The 20,382-nt window shown below is 39.2% G+C and overlaps 1 protein-coding gene and 1 pseudogene across 1 annotated transcript in view; one reads left to right on the plus strand and one right to left on the minus strand.

Moving 5' to 3' along the window:
• Positions 1-20,382, minus strand: part of PAPPA2 (pappalysin 2) — a 525,758-nt gene that overhangs the window by 309,000 nt on the left and 196,376 nt on the right. The window lies entirely within an intron of this gene.
• The window catches only part of LOC106967962 (small nuclear ribonucleoprotein Sm D2-like), a 44,022-nt pseudogene that overhangs the window by 10,523 nt on the left and 13,117 nt on the right, over positions 1-20,382 (plus strand).

A 20,382-nucleotide genomic window follows, 5' to 3' on the forward strand; every position in this document is an offset into this window, starting at 1 on the left:
ACATTTAAGTCTGTCTTGCCCAGTACATTGGGTATTAATAATAGAACAAAGAGGGGTTACGGAAACAAAATAAAAATAAACCTAAAGCACTGGGTTTATGCAACAGGTACATGTCGTTTGTTCTCCCGATGAGTCGCCGGTCTGAGAAACCTGTTTAGGTTCATCAGGAAGTCCACGAACAGGCTGCAGCTTAATTGTCCTACCACGGTCGCTCCCATTGTGAGCTGGGGCTTTTTATCTTTTACAAGTTGGAGCGATCGTATCCTTCTGGAGGAGACCACGTATGGACTGTATTGCTGACCCATCCAACCAGAAAGCCCTTGTACAGTTTCCAACTATCAAACTCCCACTCGTCCTTTAGGGCAGCTCAAGTGTCCCCTTCTCGGAAAAGCCATCCCCATTAACCTGGTCAGAACTAACCATTCCTTACTTTGCATCCCCAAAGAACATTCCTGCTCTGTTAACATCTATGGGTCTCTCTGCCTCAGTTAATGATGAGAATATTTGCTAACAGCTGCTGAACCTTCCAAGCCCAAACACTATGCTCAATGTTTTACTGGCACTATCTCGGTTAATCCTTGGAGATGTATTTTTTTTTATTCTCTCCATTTTATTGGTAAAGAAACCGAAGTTTAGTGAATATCATGAATATCTAGCCCATGGTTGCAGAGCTGGTAAAACAAGATCAGGACCAAGCTGATCAGACTCCACAGCCCCCATATTCTCATTCATTGTTGTCTCTTCAGCAATGCTTAATACATATTAAGGTTCAACAAAGGTTTGTACACAGAATAAGGATCCCTTTGATGGGATGCAGAAGTATACCTGACCAGTGGGGACAGTCTGAAATGGGCAAAACCCACCACAGACACACATCAGAGGAAAAGGCTCTCTGTTGTCATCCCTGTCACCATATTCCCACAGAGCTTCCTTTTTGGTCCCAGCCACACCTAAGATTTTATGCAAAGTCCAAAATTTCCTTGAAACAGTTTCAACCTATGAAGAACACGGTGGAAAAATAATTTTATGCCTCTTTTTTTAAGTCTTATATTTTGTCAAAACGTTCTTTTTGGTGATGAGCCTCAACTGCAATGAAACAGAGGCTGACCCTCTCTCCATATTCCTCCCCCACTCACACTCTGTCTCTCTCTCAAAAATAAATAAAGATTTTTTTTTAAAGTTTAAAAAGAAAAGTGGGGCAGGGGGGACACCTGGGTGGCTCAGTCAGTTGTGCGTCCAACTTTGGCTCAGGTCATGAACTCAGGGTTCATAGGTTCGAGCCCCACGTCAGGCTCTGTGCTGGCGGCTCAGAGACTGAAGCCTGCTTCAGATTTTGTGTCTCCCCTCTCTCTCTGCCCCTCCCCTGCTCACAATCTCTCTCTCTCTCTCTCTAAAATAAACATTAAAATTTTTAAAGAAAACTTAGAAATTATAAGCAAACAGTAAGAATCTATACAATAGGTTACAGGATATGAGAAAAAAATAAGATCATTCACAATTGGTAGAAGGATCAGGTCATGCCTAAATTTTGAATTTGTGAAAATTCATCAGCCTCCTGAAAAACATCTGGTGAGAGTTGTGCTCAGTCTGGTGCCCAGAATCACTGTTCTTATGACTCAGCGTGGCACCTCACACGTTGCTTTTGTTCATTTGCATGGAGGCCAAAATGTCAAGGTTCCGTTATGTTCTTTTTTTTGTTTTAACGTTTATTTATTTTTGAGACAGAGAGAGACAGAGCATGAATGGGGGAGGGTCAGAGAGAGGGAGACACAGAATCTGAAACAGGCTCCAGGCTCTGAGCTGTCAGCACAGAGCCCGACGCGGGGCTCGAACTCACGGACCGCGAGATCATGACCTGAGCCGAAGTCGGCCGCTTAACCGACTGAGCCACCCAGGCGCCTCCTGTTTTGTTCTAATAAGGTTTTAAAACTATTTTGATCAACTCTATTGAAGAATAATTTCCATAAACTAAAATGCCCATTTTAAGTGTATAGTTTAATGAGGCTTGACAAATATATGTGTGTGTGTGTATGTGTGTGTGTATATATCAGTATAATCGGTACTGTAATAAAAATACAGAATATTTCCATCTCCCTAAAAAGCTCCTTCCTGTCCCTTTGTAGCCTTTGTAGTCAAGTTCCATCCAACCAGTGACCTATTTTCCACTCCCCTAAGATTAGTTTTATCTGTTCTTTGACTGCTTATAAATGGAATGATAGCACGTGTACTTTCTTGTGTCTGGCTTCTGTCACTTAGCATAATGTTTTCAAGATTCATCTATGTTGTTGCATATATTAGTGGTAGCCCGTTCCTCTTTGTTGCTGAGTGGCGTTCATTGTATGTACGTATCACAATTTGCCACCCAATGATGGATATTTGGGTTCTTCTCAGTCTGAGCCTTATGATTTAGGTTGCTATGAACATTCACGTGCCATTCTTCATGTGGACATGTTTTCATTTCTCTTAAAATGGGATTATTAAGTCATATGATAAATGTATGTTAAACTTTACAAGAAACTGCCAAATTGTTTTCCAAATTGGTTGTAACATTTTGTGTTCCCATCAACAACGTGTGAAACCTCTGGTTGTTCTACATTCTCCCCAACACTTCATGTGGTCATTTTTTTAAAGTTTCAGTCCGAGGAGAGATGTAATGGTATGTCTTTGTGGTTTTCATAACTTTTCTTGAAGAGAAATAACACTGAGTTACATTTTCATGTGCTATTGGCCATGTATGTATTCTCTTGTGAAGTGGTATGAAATATTTTGTTTGTAATGGAGCATTTTTATTCATGTTATCAAGTTATATGTGTTCTTTATATATCCCAGATACAAGCCCTTTCCTGATATAGAAACTATGAGCATTTTCACCCAATATGTGGCTTGAATTTTACTTTTCTTTACCTTTCAGAGAAAAGATTTTAATGTTGATAAGGTCTAATTCATAATTCCTTTTTTATGTCTTATGCTTTATATGTCAAAAATAAATTTTATCTCAAGCTACAAAGATGTTTTTCCTGTCTTTCTCTGGAAGTTTTATAGTATTATTTCTTCTATGAAGTCCTATGATCCATTTCAAGTATATAAATGTTCATGATATAAAGTAAGAGTAAATGCTGATTTTTTTTCCAGCATATTAGTTCCAGCATAACTTATTTAAAAGATTATCCTTTCTCCCATCGAATTTCCTTGGTTCCTTTGTCAAAGTCAATTGACTATGTATGTGGGGATCTTTATCTGAACTCCATTTTGTTTCATGAACTGTCCTTACATGAATACCACACTGTCCTAAATTCTGTAACTCTGTAGTAACAGTTGAAATCAGATAATGCCAAGTCTTTTCCTACTTTTTTTTTTTTTTTTACTTTTTAAAAAAGAATTTTGGCTATTCTAGGTCTTTTACATTTCTATATAAATTGTAGAAGGACTACGTCAATTTTTACTGAAGAGAAGAACCATGATTGGGATTGCATTGAATCTACAGATGAAAGTAGGGAGCATGACATACCTTATTGAAGGATTCTTTAATTTCTCTCCTCAATGCTTTGTAGTTTTTATTGCACAAGTATTGAAAATATTTTGCTAAATTATTCTTATTTTATGATTTCATGGTTTTTGTTGCTATGGTACTGGTATTTCACCATATTACTCAGGGCTTTCTAGAATACCACTGTAATGGTTTGCTAGGTCTATTATAACAAGAAGCACACACTGGGTGGCTTAAACAACAGAAATTTATTTCTCACAGTTCTGGCAATCTATTAAGGCATCAGCAGATTTGTTCTCTTCGGAGGACTCTGTCCTTGGTTTGTAGATGGCACCTTTCCACTGTATCCTCACGTGGTGTTTTCTTTGTGTGTGCAAGTTCCTGGTCTCTCTACATCTGAATTTCCTCTTCTTATAAGGACACCAGTCAGGCTAGATTGGGGGGGTCTACCTTAATGGCCTCATTTTAAACTTTAAACTCTTTAAAGGCCCTATTTCCAGATACATTTACATTCTGAGGCTGGAAGTGAGGGCTTCAACACATGAATTTTGAGGGGCACAATTCAGCCCATAACAACTACAAGTTATCCACAAATAAAAGCATTTTCTTCCTCCTTTCCAACTGTAAGCCTTCTATTCTTTTTTCCTGCTTTACTGTACCAGCTACGACCATCAATAACAGGTTGGGTAGAAGTGATAAGAACAAACTTGTTCTTCACTTGTTCAGAGTCTCAGGTGGAAAAGTACTCAACTGTTCCCCAATTAGGTATAAATGTTCACTGTCGTTTTTTATAAATGTTCCCTAAGTCAAGTTAAGAAAATGTATTTCCATTCCTAGTTTGTTGGGGGTTTTGATGATGAATGGGGGTTGCATTTTTTTCAATTGCTTTTTCTGTATCATAATCCTGGTAACACGCCTTGTTCTGAAATCTACTTTTCTGATATTAAAATAGCAGTTGGAGCTTTCATCAGTTAGTGTCTGTATGGTATATCTTCTTCCATCCTCTTATATTTAACCTATTTGTGACTTCATATTTAATGGAGACTTTCTGTAGACAACATATAAAAATAACAAAACAATTAGTTCTTCCCTTTTTATTAGTTCTTCCCTTTTTATCCGTTTATCTGTAGACAACATATAAAAAGAACAAAACAATTAGTTCTTCCCTTTTTATCCATTCTGACAATGTCAGTGCTTTGAAGTATTTAGACTTCACACCTAATGTGATTGCTGATATGATTAGGCTTGAATGGACTATCCTGATAGCATTTTCTATTTGTCCCATTGTTTCTTTCTTTGTTCCCCTACTGTTCTGCCTTCTTTGGGATTAAAGAAATATCTTTTATGATTAGATTTTATCACTATTATTGGCTTATTAGCTCCATTTCTGTGCTTCTTAGGTTTTGATTTGTGCCTATGAATGTGTGCTGCATCTAGGGTTTAAAATGAACATTTTTAGGGGCACCTGGGTGGCTGAGTCAGTTAAGTGTCACTGACTCTTGATTTTGGCTCAGGTCATGATCCCACAGTTCTTGAGATCGAGCGTCACATCAGACTCCACACTGATAGCATGGAGCCCGCTTGGGATTCTTTCTCTCTCCCTCTACTCCTACCCTGCTCGCTTGCTCTCTCTCAAAATAAATAAACTATAAAAAAATTAAAAACATACATTTTTAACTTACCCTGGTCTACCTTCAAATGCTATTATACCACTTCTGTCAGTATGCTTCCATTTCCTCCTTCTCCTCCTTCGTGCTAGTACATATTTTACTGCTGCTGGTTTACACTACATTGTAAACCTCAAAATGTAGTAGCATTTTTGCTTCAGTTGATTATCTTTATCTTTATCCTTCTTCCTTTCCTTCCTTCCTTCCTTCCTTCCTTCCTTCCTTCCTTCCTTCCCTCCCTCCCTCCCTCCCTCCTTTCCTTTGTTTTTATTTAAATTCCAGTTAGTTAACATACAGTGTAATACTAGTTTCAAGAGTAGAATTCAGCGATTCATCACTTCCATACATCACCTGGTATTCATCACAGCAAGTGCACTCCTTAATCCCCATCGACTGTTTCACCCACCCACCCCCACCTCCCTCCCCTCTGGCAACCATCAGTTTGTTCTCTATAGTTAGGAGTCTGTTTCCTGGTTTATCTCTCTCTTTTCCCCCCTATGATTGTTTATAGCAGCATTATCAACAATAGCCAAATTATGGAAAGAGCCCAAATGTCCCATCAACTGATGAATGGATAAAGAAGGTGCGGTGTGTGTGTATGTGTGTGTGTGTGTATACACACACATACACAATAAACAATATGTATATATGTTTACATATATGTGTATACATATATATATATATATATATATATATATATATGTATACACATACACACACACACACACACACACACGTGCATACACACAATGGATTACTCACCCATAAAAAGGAATGAGATCTTCCCATTTGCAACAACATGGATGGAGCTAGAGAGTATTATGCTAAGCAAAATAGAGAAGAAAAATATCGTATCATTTCTCTCATATGTGGAACTTTTTAAATTTTTTAAGGTTTATTTATTTTTGAGAGAGAGCAAGGGAGCAGAGAGGCAGAGAGAGAGGGGGACAGAGAATCTGAAATGGGTTCTGTGTTGAGAGCAGAGAGCCTGACATGAGGCTCAAACTCACAAATTGTGAGATCATGACCTGAGACCTAGATGCTTAACCAACTGAGCCACCCAAACACCTCTCATATGTGGAATTTAAGAAACAAATGATCATAGTTGATTATCCTTTGAAGAAATTTTAAAATAACTTAAATTTATCCATATATTTACAATTTGTAGGGCTCTGTATTTCTATATATGGCTCTAAATTTCTGACTCAAGAATGTCTTTTTTTAACATTCCTTGTAGTTCAGCTCTTCTGGATACAAGCTGTTTTAACTTTTGTTTCTCTGAAGATTTACTATTTTACCTCCATTTTTAAGTGTTTGTTTAATCTAGAATGCTTGTTTGACAGGTACTTTGTTTGCTTTTCTTCTGTTTTTGGTTGGTTTCAGCATTTTATTAAAAAAAAAAAGTTTATTGAGGGAGGGGAGGGAGAGAGACAGAGAGAGAGATCACGCTCCTGCATGAGTGAGGGAGGGGCAAAGAGAGGGAGAAAAGGAATCCAAGCAGGCTCTGCGCTGTCAGCTGTCAGTGCAGAGCCCAACACGGGGCTCCATCTCACATACCATGAGGTCATAGGACATGACCTGAGCTGAAATCAAGAGTCACACACTTAACTAACTGACCCACCCAGGCGCCCCTGGTTTCAGCACTTTAAAGATGCTGTTCCATTATCTTCTTGTTCTTACAACTTCAGATGAGAAAACTATAGTAAGTATCTTCATCACCCTATCATAACATGTTCTTTTTTGTTTTTTAAGATTCTCTCTTTATTACTGGTTTTTACCAATTTGGTTATATGATATATCTCAATGTGGTTTTGTGTTCACCATACGTGAAATTCCTTAAGCTTTTCAGATCTGTGACTTTACAGTTTTCAGATTTATGAGCTCACAGTTTTCATAAAATTTAGAATATTTCAGCCATTATTTATTTAAATATTTTTCTCTGTTTCCCCCATCCTTCTAGAACACCAGTTACATACATGCTAGACTACTTACTGAGGATCTGTTTATTTTTGATCCATATGCTTCATTTTGGAGTTATGTTTTCAAAGTCACTGTTTTTTCTTCTTCTGAAATGTCTAATCAGCCATGAATTCCACCAAGTAATTTTTCATTTCAAATGTTCTGTTTTTCAAAATGAAAGTTTTTCTTTACCTCTATATTTCATTTTTCTCATCACTCTATTCATATTTTTCTTTATTCATGTATAATAGCTATTTAAATATCCTTATGTATATTAATTCAGTCACCTCTATCATTTCCAGATATATTTCTTTCAACTTATTTTTTAGCGACTATGGATCATACTGTCCGGTTTTCAAATGATGGTTGAGTTTTAGTGAATGCTGAACTTTGTTATTTTTATGTTGCTGAATGCTGGATTTTGTGGTCTTCTTTTTAAGAGTACTGTACTGGGGGAAGATGGCGGTGTAGGAGGACGCTGGGCTCACTGTGTCCTGCTAATCACTTAAATTCCACCCACATCTGCCTAAATAACTCAGAAAACCGCCAGAAGACTAGCAGAAGGGACTTTCCGGAGCCAAGGTAGACAAGAGGCCCACGGAAGAGGGTAGTAGGAAGGGCAGAGAAGTGGTGTACACAGACTCCCGCTACACAGACTGGCGGGAGGGAGCCAGGGTGGTGGAGGGGCAGCCTGTCCAGCAAGACGAACCCCCGAGTCTGACTTGCAAAAGCAGAGGGGCCGGATTGCATGAGTTCTGACAGCCAGCAGGACTTAACATCTAGAACGTTATAAGTCAACAGCTCTGCTCGGAGAGCAGGAGGGCGAGAGGACACCGGGAGGGAGAGGTGTTGAGTCCCGGAAGACAGAGCTCAGCTCGGCAGGGAACAAAGGCACAGGCCAGCGCCATCTCCCTCACCCATCCCCCAGCCGAAACCCCAAAGGGAACCAGTTTCTGTCACAGAGCTTGTTTGCACCGCACCAACACCCAACGCTGTGCTTCTGTGGCTCCATCCCTCCGCCGGGTCTGCCTCCCTCCTGGTGCCGCAAGGCCCCACCCAAAGCGGACCACCAAAGGCAAAGCGAGCTGAGTCTGCCCCTCCCACCCCTGTGCACCTTGCGGATCCACCCCGGCTAATACGCCAGATCCCATCCAAGCAGCACCACAAGCCTGGCAGGGTGCAAGTAGCCCAGACAGGGCCACACCACTCCACAGTGAGTCCTGCCCCTGGGAGAGGGGAAGATAAGGTACACACCAGTCTGACTGTGGCCCCAGCAGTGGGCTGGGGACAGACAGCAGGTCTGACTGTGGTCCCGCCCACCAACACAAGTTACTCCAGACAGCACGGGGGAAGAGCCCTGCAGTTCCCCGCCACTCCAGGGACTATCCAAAATGATGAAACTTGAGGAATTCTCCTCAAAAGAAACTCCAGGAAGTAGCGACAGCTAACAAATTGATCAAAAACGATTTAAGCAATATAATGGAACAAGAATTTAGAATAATAGTCATAAAATTAATCGCTGGGCTTGTAAAAAGTATAGAGGACAGCAGAGAATCTATTGCTACAGAGATCAAGGGACTAAGAAATAGTCATGAGGAGCTGAAAAATGCTATAAATGAGGTACAAAATAATATGGAGGCAACCGCAGCTCGGATTGAAGAGGCAGAGGAGAGAATAGGTGAATTAGAAGATAAAATCATGGAAAAAGAGGAAGCTGAGAAAAAGAGAGATAAAAAGGTCCAGGAGTATGAGGGGAGAATTAGAGAACTAATCAAATGCAACAATAGCCGTATAATAGGAATTCCAGAAGAGGAAGAGAGAGAGAAAGGGGCTGAAGGTATACTTTAACAAATCATAGCTGAGAACTTCCCTGATCTGGGGAAGGAAAAAGGCATTGAAATCCAAGAGGCACAGAGAACTACCTTCAGACGTAACTGGAATCGATCTTCTGCACAAGATATCATAGTGAAACTGGCAAAATACAAGGATAAAGAGAAAATTCTGAAAGCAGCTAGGGATAAACACACTCTAACATATAAAGGGACTGATAAGACTAGTGATGGATCTATCTACTGAAACTTGGCAGGCCAGAAAGGAATGGCAGGAAATCTTCAATGTGATGAACAGAAAAAATATGCAGCTGAGAATCCTTTATCCAGCAAGTTTGTCATTCAGAATAGGAGAGATAAAGGTCTTCCCAAACAAACAAAAACTGAAGGAATTCATCACCACTAAACCAGCCCTACAAGAGATCAATCCTAAGGGGGTTCTGTGAGTGAAATGTTGCAAGGACCACAAAGTACCAGAGACATCACTACAAGCATGAAACCTACAGACATGACAATGACTCTAAACCCATATCTTTCCATAATAACACTGAATGTAAATGGACTAAATGCACCAACCAAAAGACATAGGGTATCAGAATGGATTAAAAAAACAAGAACCATCTATTTGCTGTCTACAAGAGACTCATTTTAGACCTGAGGACACCTTCAGATTGAAAGTGAGGGAATGGAGAATTATCTATCATGCTACTGGAAATCAAAAGAAAGCTGGAGTAGCCATACTTATATCAGACAAACTAGACTTTAAATTAAAGGCTGTAACAAGAGATGAAGAAGGGCATTATATAATAATTACAGGGTCTATCCATCAGGAAGAGCTAACAATTATAAATATCTATGCGCCAAATATGGGAGCCCCCAAATATATAAAACAATTACTCACAAACATAAGCAACCTTATTGATAAGAAGATGGTAATTGCAGGGGACTTTAATACCCCACTTACAACAATGGATAGGTCATCTAGACACAGGATCAATAAAGAAACAAGGGTCCTGAATGATATATTGGATCAGATGGACTTGACAGATATATTTAGAACTCTGCATCCCAAAGCAACAGAATATACTTTTTTCTTGAGTGCACATGGAACATTCTCCAAGTAGATCACATACTGGGTCACAAAACAGCCCTTCATAAGTATACAAGAATTGAGATCATACCATGCACACTTTCAGACCACAATGCTATGAATCGTGAAATCAACCACAGGAAAAAATCTGGAAAACCTCCAAAAGCATGGAGGTTAAAGAACACCCTATTAAAGAATGAATAGGTCAACCAGGCAATTAGAGAAGAAATTAAAAAATGTATGGAAACAAATGAAAATGAAAATACAACAATCCAAATGCTTTGGGATGCAGTGAAGGCAGTCCTGAGAGGAAAATACATTGCAATCCAGGCCTATCTCAAGAAATAAGAAAAATCCTAAATACAAAATCTAACAGCACACCTAAAGGAAATAGAAGGAGAGCAGCAAAGACACCCCAAACCCAGCAGAAGAAGAGAAATAATAAAGATCAGAGCAGAAATAAACAAAATAGAATCTAAAAAAACTGTAGAGCAGATCAATGAAACCAAGAGTTGGTTTTTTGAAAAAATAAACAAAATTGATAAACCTCTAGCCAGGCTTCTCAAAAAGAAAAGGGAGATGACCCAAATAGATAAACTCATGAATGAAAATGGAATTATTACAACCAATCCCTCAGAGATACAAACAATTATCAGGGAATACTATGAAAAATTATATGCCAACAAACTGGACAACCTGGAAGAAATGGACAAATTCCTAAGCACCCACACACTTCCAAAACTCAAACAGGAAGAAATAGAAAACTTGAACAGACCCATAACCAGCGAAGAAATTGAATCAGTTACCAAAAATCTCCCAACAAATAAGAGTCCAGGACCAGATGGCTTCTCAGGGGAATTCTACCAGACATTTAACGTAGAGGTAATACCTATCCTCAAGCTGTTCCAAAAAATAGAAAGGGAAGGAAAACTTCCAGACTCATTCTATGAAACCAGCATTACTTTGATTCCTAAACCAGACAGAGACCCAGCAAAAAAAGAGAACTACAGGCTAACATCCCTGATGAATATGGATATAAAAGCTCTCAATAAGATACTAGCAAATCGAATTCAACAGCATATAAAAAGAATTATTCACCATGATCGAGTGGGATTCATTCCTGGGCTGCAGGGCTGGTTCAACATTCGCAAATCAATCAATGTGATACATCACAATAAAAGAAAAGATAAGAACCATATGATCCTGTCAATCGATGCAGAAAAAGCATTTGACACAATTCAGCATCCTTTCTTAATAAAAACCCTTGAGAAAGTCAGGATAGAAGGAACATACTTAAACATCATAAAAGCCATTTATGAAAAGCCCACAGCTAATATCATCTTCAATGGGGAAAAACTGAGAGCTTTCCCCCTGATATCGGGAACACGACAGGAATGTCCACTCTCACCACTGTTGTTTAATATAGTGTTGGAAGTGCTAGCATCAGCAATAAGACAACAAAAGGAAATCAAAGGCATCAAAATTGGCAAAGATGAAGTCAAGCTTTCACTTTTTGCAGATGACATGATATTATACATGGAAAACCCAACAGATTCCACCAAAGGCTGCTAGAACTGATACATGAATTCAGCAAAGTTGCAGGATACAAAATCCATGTACAGAAATCAGTTGCATTCTTACACACTAATAATGAAGCAACAGAAAGACAGATAAAGAAACTGATCCTGAAAACTATAGAAAGCTTATGAAGGAAATTGAAGAAGATATAAAGAAATGGAAAAACATTCCGTGCTCATGGATTAGAAGAATAAATAGTTAAAATGTCAATACTACCCAAAGCTATCTACACATTCAATGCAATCCCAATCAAAATTGCACCAGCATTCTTCTCGAAGCTAGAACAAGCAATCCTAAAATTCATATGGAACCATAAAAGGCCCCGAATAGCCAAAGTAATTTTGAAGGAGACCAAAGCGGGAGGCATCACAATCCCAGACTTTAGCCTCTACTACAAAGCTGTAATCATCAAGACAGCATGGTATTGGCACAAAAACAGACACATAGACTGATGGAATAGAATAGAAACCCCACAACTAGACCCACAAACGTATGGCCAACTCATCTTTGACAAAGCAGGAAAGAACATCCGATGGAAAAAAGACAGTCTCTTTAACAAATGGTGCTGGGAGAACTGGACAGCAACATGCAGAAGATTGAAGCTAGACCACTTTCTCACACCATTCACAAAAATAAACTCAAAATGGATAAAGGACCTCAATGTGAGAACAGGAAACCATCAAAACCCTAGAGGAGAAAGCAGGCAACAACCTCTCTGACCTCAGCCGCAGCAATTCTTACTTGATACATCCCCAAAGGCAAGGGAATTAAAAGCAAAATGAACTATTGGGACCTCATGAAGCTGAAAAGCTTCTGCACAGCAAAGGAAACAATCAACAAAACTAAAAGGCAACCAACGGAATGGGAAAAGATATTTGCAAATGACATATCGGACAAAGGGCTAGTATCAAAATCTATAAAGAGCTCACCAAACTCCACACCTGAAAAACAAATAACCTAGTGAAGACATGGGCAGAAAACATGAATAGACACTTCTTTAAAGAAGACATCCAGATGGCCAACAGGCACATGAAAAGATGCTCAATGTCGCTCCTCATCAGGGAAACACAAATCAAAACCACACTCAGATATCACCTCACGCCAGTCAGAGTGGCTGAAATGAACAAACCAGGAGACTATAGATGCTGGCAAGCATGTGGAGAAATGGGAACCGTCTTGCACTCTTGGTGGGAATGCAAACTGGTGCAGCCACTCTGGAAAGCAGTGTGGAGGTTCCTCAAAAAAATTAAAAATAGACCTACCCTGTGACCCAACAATAGCACTGCTAGGAATTTCCCCAAGGGATACAGAAGTGCTGATGCATAGGGGCACTTGTACCCCAATGTTTATAGCAGCAATTTCAACAGCAGTCAAATTATGGAAAGAGCCTAAATGTCCATCAACTGATGAATGGATAAAGAAATTGTGGTTTATATACACAATGGAGTACTATGTGGCAATGAGAAAGAATGAAATGTGGCCTTCTGTAGCAACATGGATGGAACTGGAGAGTGTTACGCTAAGTGAAATAAGCCATACAGAGAAAGACAGATACCATATGTTTTCACTCTTATGTGGATCCTGAGAAACTTACCAGGAGAGCATGGGGGAGGGGAAGGAAAAAGAGGGAGGGAGCCAAAACATAAGAGACTCTTAAAAACTGAGAACAAACTGGGGGTTGATGGGGGGTGGGAGGGGGGAAGGTGGGTGATGGGCATTGAGGAGGGCACCTGTTCGAATGAGCACTGGGTGTTGTATGGAAACCAATTTGACAATAAAGAGTGCTGTACTTTGTTCTGACAGAGTTACATTACTAAAAGATCAACTGGATCTTTTTGAAGATTGTTTTTAAGCTTTGTAAAGCGGATCTTGAGTAGTCTTTACTCCATGGCTCGTTTAGCCCCACTATTAAGGCATGACCCCTCTGTGGCCTCCACCAAACAGCCCATGTTTTCAACAAGGACTCTCGGCTCTGGCTGCTCAGAACATGAATATCTTCCAGTCCAGTTTTGGAGGCATTTCTCCCTGTATGTGCACAGTTATGTATTCAAAAAATAGACCCAAGGGAATCCTCATGAAATTCTGAAACTTTGCCTGTACACCCCCTCCCTTCCCATACTCTGTCCTGATAGTACCAGCCACCTCAGCCTTCCTGATCTCAAGTATCTATCTCTGCAATTCAGCAATTCTGCAGCGCTCTGTTTGGGATCTCCCCCTTAGAACCAGGGTGAGGAAGGGGCCTCCAGGCACAACTCTGGGCAATCGTAGGTCTGCCTCACTTGTTTCTCTACTTTAGAAATCACAGTCCTGTGCTACCTGTTTTCCAATATCCAAAATGGTTTTTCGTTATTTATGGTGGGAAGGGAAGTCTTAACCCTGTGACTCCATCACAGTCAAAAGCTGACATTTGTTCCCAATATGCTTTTGTTTGTTTTTAAAAGCACAAAAATATTGATTACTTAGATCTGGGGACAGAATAGCTTAAGGATGGCTGAAACAGAATGAAAATACAATAAAGTGAATAAAGAGAATGAAAATGTTATACATGTCAATGAGTATTGTATTCTTTATTAGTGGGCTTTTGGGTCATTTGATTTAATGAATTGGGGAGGAAGGAATTAGGAAAGACAGGATCGCTGGAAAGCCATTTCACAAGCAGAAGGATTACTTTATTAAAAATTTTCACATTCTTTGACGATTCCTTATGTTGCTCCCTGTATCAGGCAGAATAGGCTAGGTCATTCTATAGTTCCAAGTGAGCTCTCAGTAGCAGTTACTTAAGATAACAAAGTTTCATTTCTCACGCGTGCTACCCATCCATTCTGGATAGACTATAGATGACAGTCTGGTCCATGTCATAGTTATTCTATAACCTGGCAGAAGGAGTGATAGCCATCTGGGACATAAACAGCTTTTATGGAAGAGGGAAGAGATATATGCTAAACTGTAAGATGGCCCCTACAACTTCCGCCTTGAAATGGCACAATCGCGTGGCCATGCACTACTTTGACAGGCCTAGGATATAAAATCCTTCCACAGCGAGGGCACCATAGGGAACAATTAAGACATTTTACGAATATTAATATAACCCACCATATTCCTCTACATAGCATCTTTGTCTTGGATTAGCTCCTAGAAAATAGCTAGACAGCATCAGGAAATGTAGCTAAGCATTTAAATGTGGCATCCATCCTGGAAATGCACAAAGTCTAGGCTTAAAGGACTACTATGAGCTATTAAAAGAGTAAAGGGAATCTATATCTGCTGATACGTGAAGATCTCCAAACTATTTTAAGTGAACAAAAATAAGTTACAAACTAGTGTTTATGATATACTTTCATTTGTGTAAAGAGGAGAATATATTTATATATCTGCATGTATATGCATGGCAACATTCTAAAAGAATGCATAGGAAACAGATGCTTCCAAAGTAATACTCAGGAAAATGTGTCTCTGGAACAGAACATAGGAGTCCAGACTGGGAGAGATATTCCTGTCACATCCCCTTTGGTACCACTTAAATTTTTTCAGTATATTTATTATTTCCTTAATGATTCCTTAAAACTTCCCTCCTTCATGTACACTGAAGATTTTATCAGTCAACCACCTTCCCCGGAATGTTTTAGAACATCATAAAGGGTAAATGGAGAGTGACCAGAACAGAGATCAGAGATCAAAACTTAATGCTCAGTCCTTCACAACTGCCAGAGATCAGACTAATGAAAAAAAGGAAAAAAGGAAATGAAACTTCCAAGTTTCAGGACCTAAGGAGGTAGGTCCTGACATCGATGCTGTGGGTTTTCAGCCCACGTCATGAGAGACATTTAGTTCATGATCCTAGAAATCAAACAGTTTAATGCTTATTTGTGAAACTCCCTTCTTGCCATCTTTTTGTCTTTCAAAAAAAAAAAAAAATGCCACTAATGAGTTACTCCAGCTCCTACTCTGAAAAGGCTTTCTGCAGCTCTGGCCTCCCAAGCATGGAGATAACATTTCAGAATGCCTGTGCCTAAATCTTACGATGAACAGACACTACTTTTACAAGACTTTCTCAGTTGACAGTACTGACATAGTGTCCCCTTTACTCAAGAACAAGGTCAACTCCACACTGGAATAATGAACATATTGACTAAGAAGCTTTTTTTCTTATTGTGAGAGTCCGGAAGTTAAGTTTCAAAATTTTTTCCCCAATACTAACTAAGCATTTCTTGAAATCCTCTCTCTATTCACGTGGGAGAGAGAATGTCCACCCAAGATGCCTATGTCCTAAGCCCTTGGATGTGTGAAAATGTCACATTACATGACAAATTATGGAAACAAATTATGTTAAATTATTTTAAGGCTGCAAGTGGAAGTAAGGTTGCTGATCAGCTGCCCTTAAAATAGGGAGACTACACTGGATTATCCAGGTGGGCCCAAGGTAATGAAGGAGTTCTCAAAAGTAGAAGTGAAGGAGGAAGAGGAGATAGCTTCAGAGTGATGTCATGTGAGAAAGACGTGACTGGCCACTTCTGGCTTTGAATACAGAAGAGGACTACAAACCAAGGAATGTGGGCAGCCTCTAGAAGCTAGAAAAGATAAGGACATGAATTCTCCCTAGAGCTTCCAGAAGGAACACACCTGCTAACACCTTGATTTTAGACTAGTATAGCTCTGTGAGACCTATATCAGACTTCTGAACAACAGAACTGGAAGGTAACAAATGTGTGTTGTTTGAAGCCACTAAATTTTCAGTCATTTGTTACAGCAGCAATAGTAAACAAACAATATGTTTATTCCTCGACACCTAATGATATAGAGCACTGGGGTCTCACATTCAGGACATAAGCCAGTTTCACTGACAAGCCTGGAAGAGAAACCTGGCCGACTCCACAGACACAAGATCAAGTTGAATCACTTTTCTTCAAAGCAACTAAACGTTGAAAGTCCTCTTGGTAATCAAGCCACACAATTAACTTGGGAGGATCCAAAAATGGATCATGCTTCAGTTGGACGTGAAATGAGTTGCGTGTAAGAAAAAGAACTTAGTCCTGCCGTGCATGAGCCTTCTACAGGACTTCTCTACCTTCTATCTGGTGAGACCACACTGCTGTCCCAGCACTTTCGCTGCTCCACGTGAAACATAACTAGATATATATATATATATATATATAGATAGATATAGATATATAGATATATAGATATATAGATATATATAGATATATATTTTTTTTTTTTTACCTGAAATGTTGACCAGATGCAGTATCTATTTCATCGAAGGTGGAATGGGGCAGAGGTGGAGACTATTAAGAATAATAGAGGGGTGCCTAGCTGGCTCAGTCGGTTAAGTGTCCAACTTTGGCTCAGGTCATGATCTCATGGTTCGTGAGTTCATGGTTCTGCTGTCAGCAGAGAGTCCGCTTCAGATCCTCTGTTCCTTTCTCTCTGTCCCTCCCCCACTTATGCCTTCTCGCTCTCTCTCTCAAAAAATAAGCATTTTTTAAAAAAGAATACACACATTATTTAGCATCACTCAACAACAAAAACAATTTTCCAAGAAAAAAATTGATCAATAATTGATCACAGCATTTGTATTAACCATTTCAGGGAACAAGTAAGTGCGTAAGAATGGCTGAGAATACAATGAAATCCAACTCTATCCTTACAGCTATATGATAGTTGCCTGTATCACATCAAATACCACTTTCACTAATATCATTTAAATGTAAAGAAATATGGACAAGAACCTTGTCTGGGGCATCATTGCTTCATCCTAATGCTCTCAAACCATTCGTCTGAAAGAATGGTGCAGACAGCTAGCATGTCTTGAATTAGATGTTGGAAGGAAAGTGGATAATAAAACTCACTTTTTTTGTAGTTGCTTCATAGGTCATCCCTACATTTAACAGTAAGTGTTAGTCCTGCTTATTTTTTAAAATAGCTACATCCAGACTTAAAAGAGAACTTACGCCAGAATTTATTCGTTATGCTAGTCTACGTTCATCACTTTTTCACTCATTTATTCCACAAAAGATGGCCTTTTATTAGCAACTGTGAAGCTGAACCGCAGTGCATTAATTTTATAAATGAGATGGTGGCGTCACTATCACAAAAGGTTCAGAGGGATGCTGAAGAGTATGGCATTACCATGGTGACCTGCTGTGATGGTGAGCTCCCCAGGGGCAATGGGCCACAGAAAAACCATTAGGAAGCTCTCCTTCAGAGACATGTTGTTGTTTTTTACTTAACCACTTAAAGAATGATCAGAGCCACAAAGTCAAGGAAGCAATCACTCTTCTGCATTACAAAGAATGAAATGGGAGTCTCTAGGCTCTTTTACAACCATCTGTACATAACCTTGAGAAAGGCTTCCCCATCTCCGGTTAGAAAATTACATTAGCAAGAGAGAAAAGGTTTCATAAATGCCAAGGGATACAATGGTTCATTATTAGTTTGTTTGCTCCCATTTTAAGTTCCTGTAGTTTTGCGTTTTATCCATTTGGAAAGAGAGGAGGAAATGACTGGGGTGGGGGTAGGGGGGAAGAGTGGCCTGAGGGACAGAGATGGGGATGGAAGGGATGGGACATCTTTACACAGAAGAATTTTGCAGCGATAATAGATTTTCTTACAAAGCTCTGTCCCTCCTTGTTTGTTTGCAATTGCTATTCAAACTAATAGAAACAGGTAAGGGGATCACTACAAATATAGGAAGGTATTTATTAGAAGCCACATTAAAACTACCCTTCAAGAGATAATAAAACTGTGAGAAAAGACTTTTCCATCAACTCTGGGATTTGCTTTGCTGCTACTACGTCTGTGCTTTTAGCTTTTGGAATCAGTCTTATGAGTGGGTATGTATTTATTTCCTTTATATTTTATAACGTATGTATGCACATTGTCTGAGGCATCATTTTATGACTAACATTTGGAAATGAGTAAGGCTGACAATAGCCAGTTAATGCTAACCCAACAGCCTTCCAGGTACTATAAAAGAAAAGCAATTTGTTTAGACTATTAGCAAAGTAAAGCACGTATTCGTCAATATTTTAAGTGAGCTGCTTCAGGATGATTTCTCAAGGACATTAGCCAATTAATATTGCTGATGTCAATGGTAACCATGGCTTAAATTTATGCTATTGTGTACATAGGTTAGGGGAAATTGGTACTGAGTCATTATCAAAAGTTAACCCCAGCAAGAACTGGTTATATTTGATTTACTGCATGGCTACAGAATGTACCCCTAATCTAAGCCAGAAAATTTCCAAATTCATGTTGCTGGTCAAAAGAAATCTGAGATAAATAGACATAAATTGCAATTACTAATGGAAGACGGTACTAATGGAAGCTCATAAATCAGGTATGAAGTCAACTGGTTATGTCTATAAGAACACATATTTAGAGGTATGAATTTTCTTTAAAAATCAACTTATGGTGAAAAAAGTTTTGGAAATGAAGTATATATGGGAATTGAATTTTTTTCTTTTTGTCTCCTTTCAGATCTAAAGACACTTTTTTCTTTTGTTTAGGAATGTAAAACTAAACTATGTTTAATTTGGTTTGTTCCTGATACCACTTTTTTTCTTATTTTTGAAACAGTAATACTTGGAAATGAAAAAACACATAGGGAATTTTTCTAATGGGGAGGGTTGGGGGAAAAATCTGGAAAACTATCTTATTTTCATTAAGGTAACAAAACCTCACAACTTTCAACTTTCTGCATACATAGACATACTTCTAAATGTGAAATTTTTCCAAGGTGCCACTTTTCCTTTGACTTGAGTACATTTATCCATGTGCATCCAAACACATACTCATTTATCTTAGGATTCTTTTTTCTAATTAAATTGCAAAGGAGAAAACATTTCAAACCTAGAGCACGGTGTTCTCATTTATTATGGAAAGAACATGGTGCTCTCTCCAAATACATCCATACATACACACAGAGAGACACATCACGGACTCAGACCAAGGGAAAGGTTGCAAGCATTTATTCAGTTACCATGAGCTAGGACAGGGACAGTAATGTTCTCACAGACTCAAAAGGTTATCATCCACAACATAAATTAAAGCATGGGTTGGCTGACTGTCCAGAAAGGAAGGATTGTGACAAGGCTAACGTTGGGCAACTTTCCTCTTTACAGTGGGTCTTTTCAGCCTCTGAACTCCTTCTTGTGAATTGGAGAGAGGCGCAGTATGAAAGAGAGCTGATGGAGACAGCTGTCCACCATGGTCTCCCCTCCCGAGCTGGGAGCCAGATCTGGGCTAGAAGTCAAATTTGAGGGCTCACAGATACTCCACAGAACTAGAGATCAGAACATTCAAAGCAATCCCGCCCTTTTTCTACACTAGATGTGTTTAAATGCACCTCTCCTAGTCCCAGGGGAAACTCAAAACCACTAGCCTAAAATGCGTGTGTCTTGCAGAGTTTTGTAGTCTTCAGAATAAATATGAGGCAGAATCCTGAATATGCAAAGATTTATTGTCTATTTTGGGATCGTGGCATAACTCGCCATATACTCTGAAATTCTCATCCATTACATTGAACCATTATTTATTATTAGCTTACTATTCTTTAAACACAAGGATTAATAAGACAAAATTGAAGTCAATTTAGTACATAATTATTTCCCCAAATATGCAGTCCCAAAGTGATTGCCATGGACTAGAAGTCACAGGAATTTCATGGTCCACCCTAGCAAGAAGCCAGTTTCTCTTTCAGCCAAGCAGTCATTTGTTCATTCGTGCAGTCATATCACCTGTGAGTCACCCAATATGCCAAAGAAGATTTTCTAG

Source organism: Acinonyx jubatus, chromosome E4 (genome assembly GCF_027475565.1).
Source record: "Acinonyx jubatus isolate Ajub_Pintada_27869175 chromosome E4, VMU_Ajub_asm_v1.0, whole genome shotgun sequence".
Lineage (NCBI taxonomy): Eukaryota > Metazoa > Chordata > Mammalia > Carnivora > Felidae > Acinonyx > Acinonyx jubatus.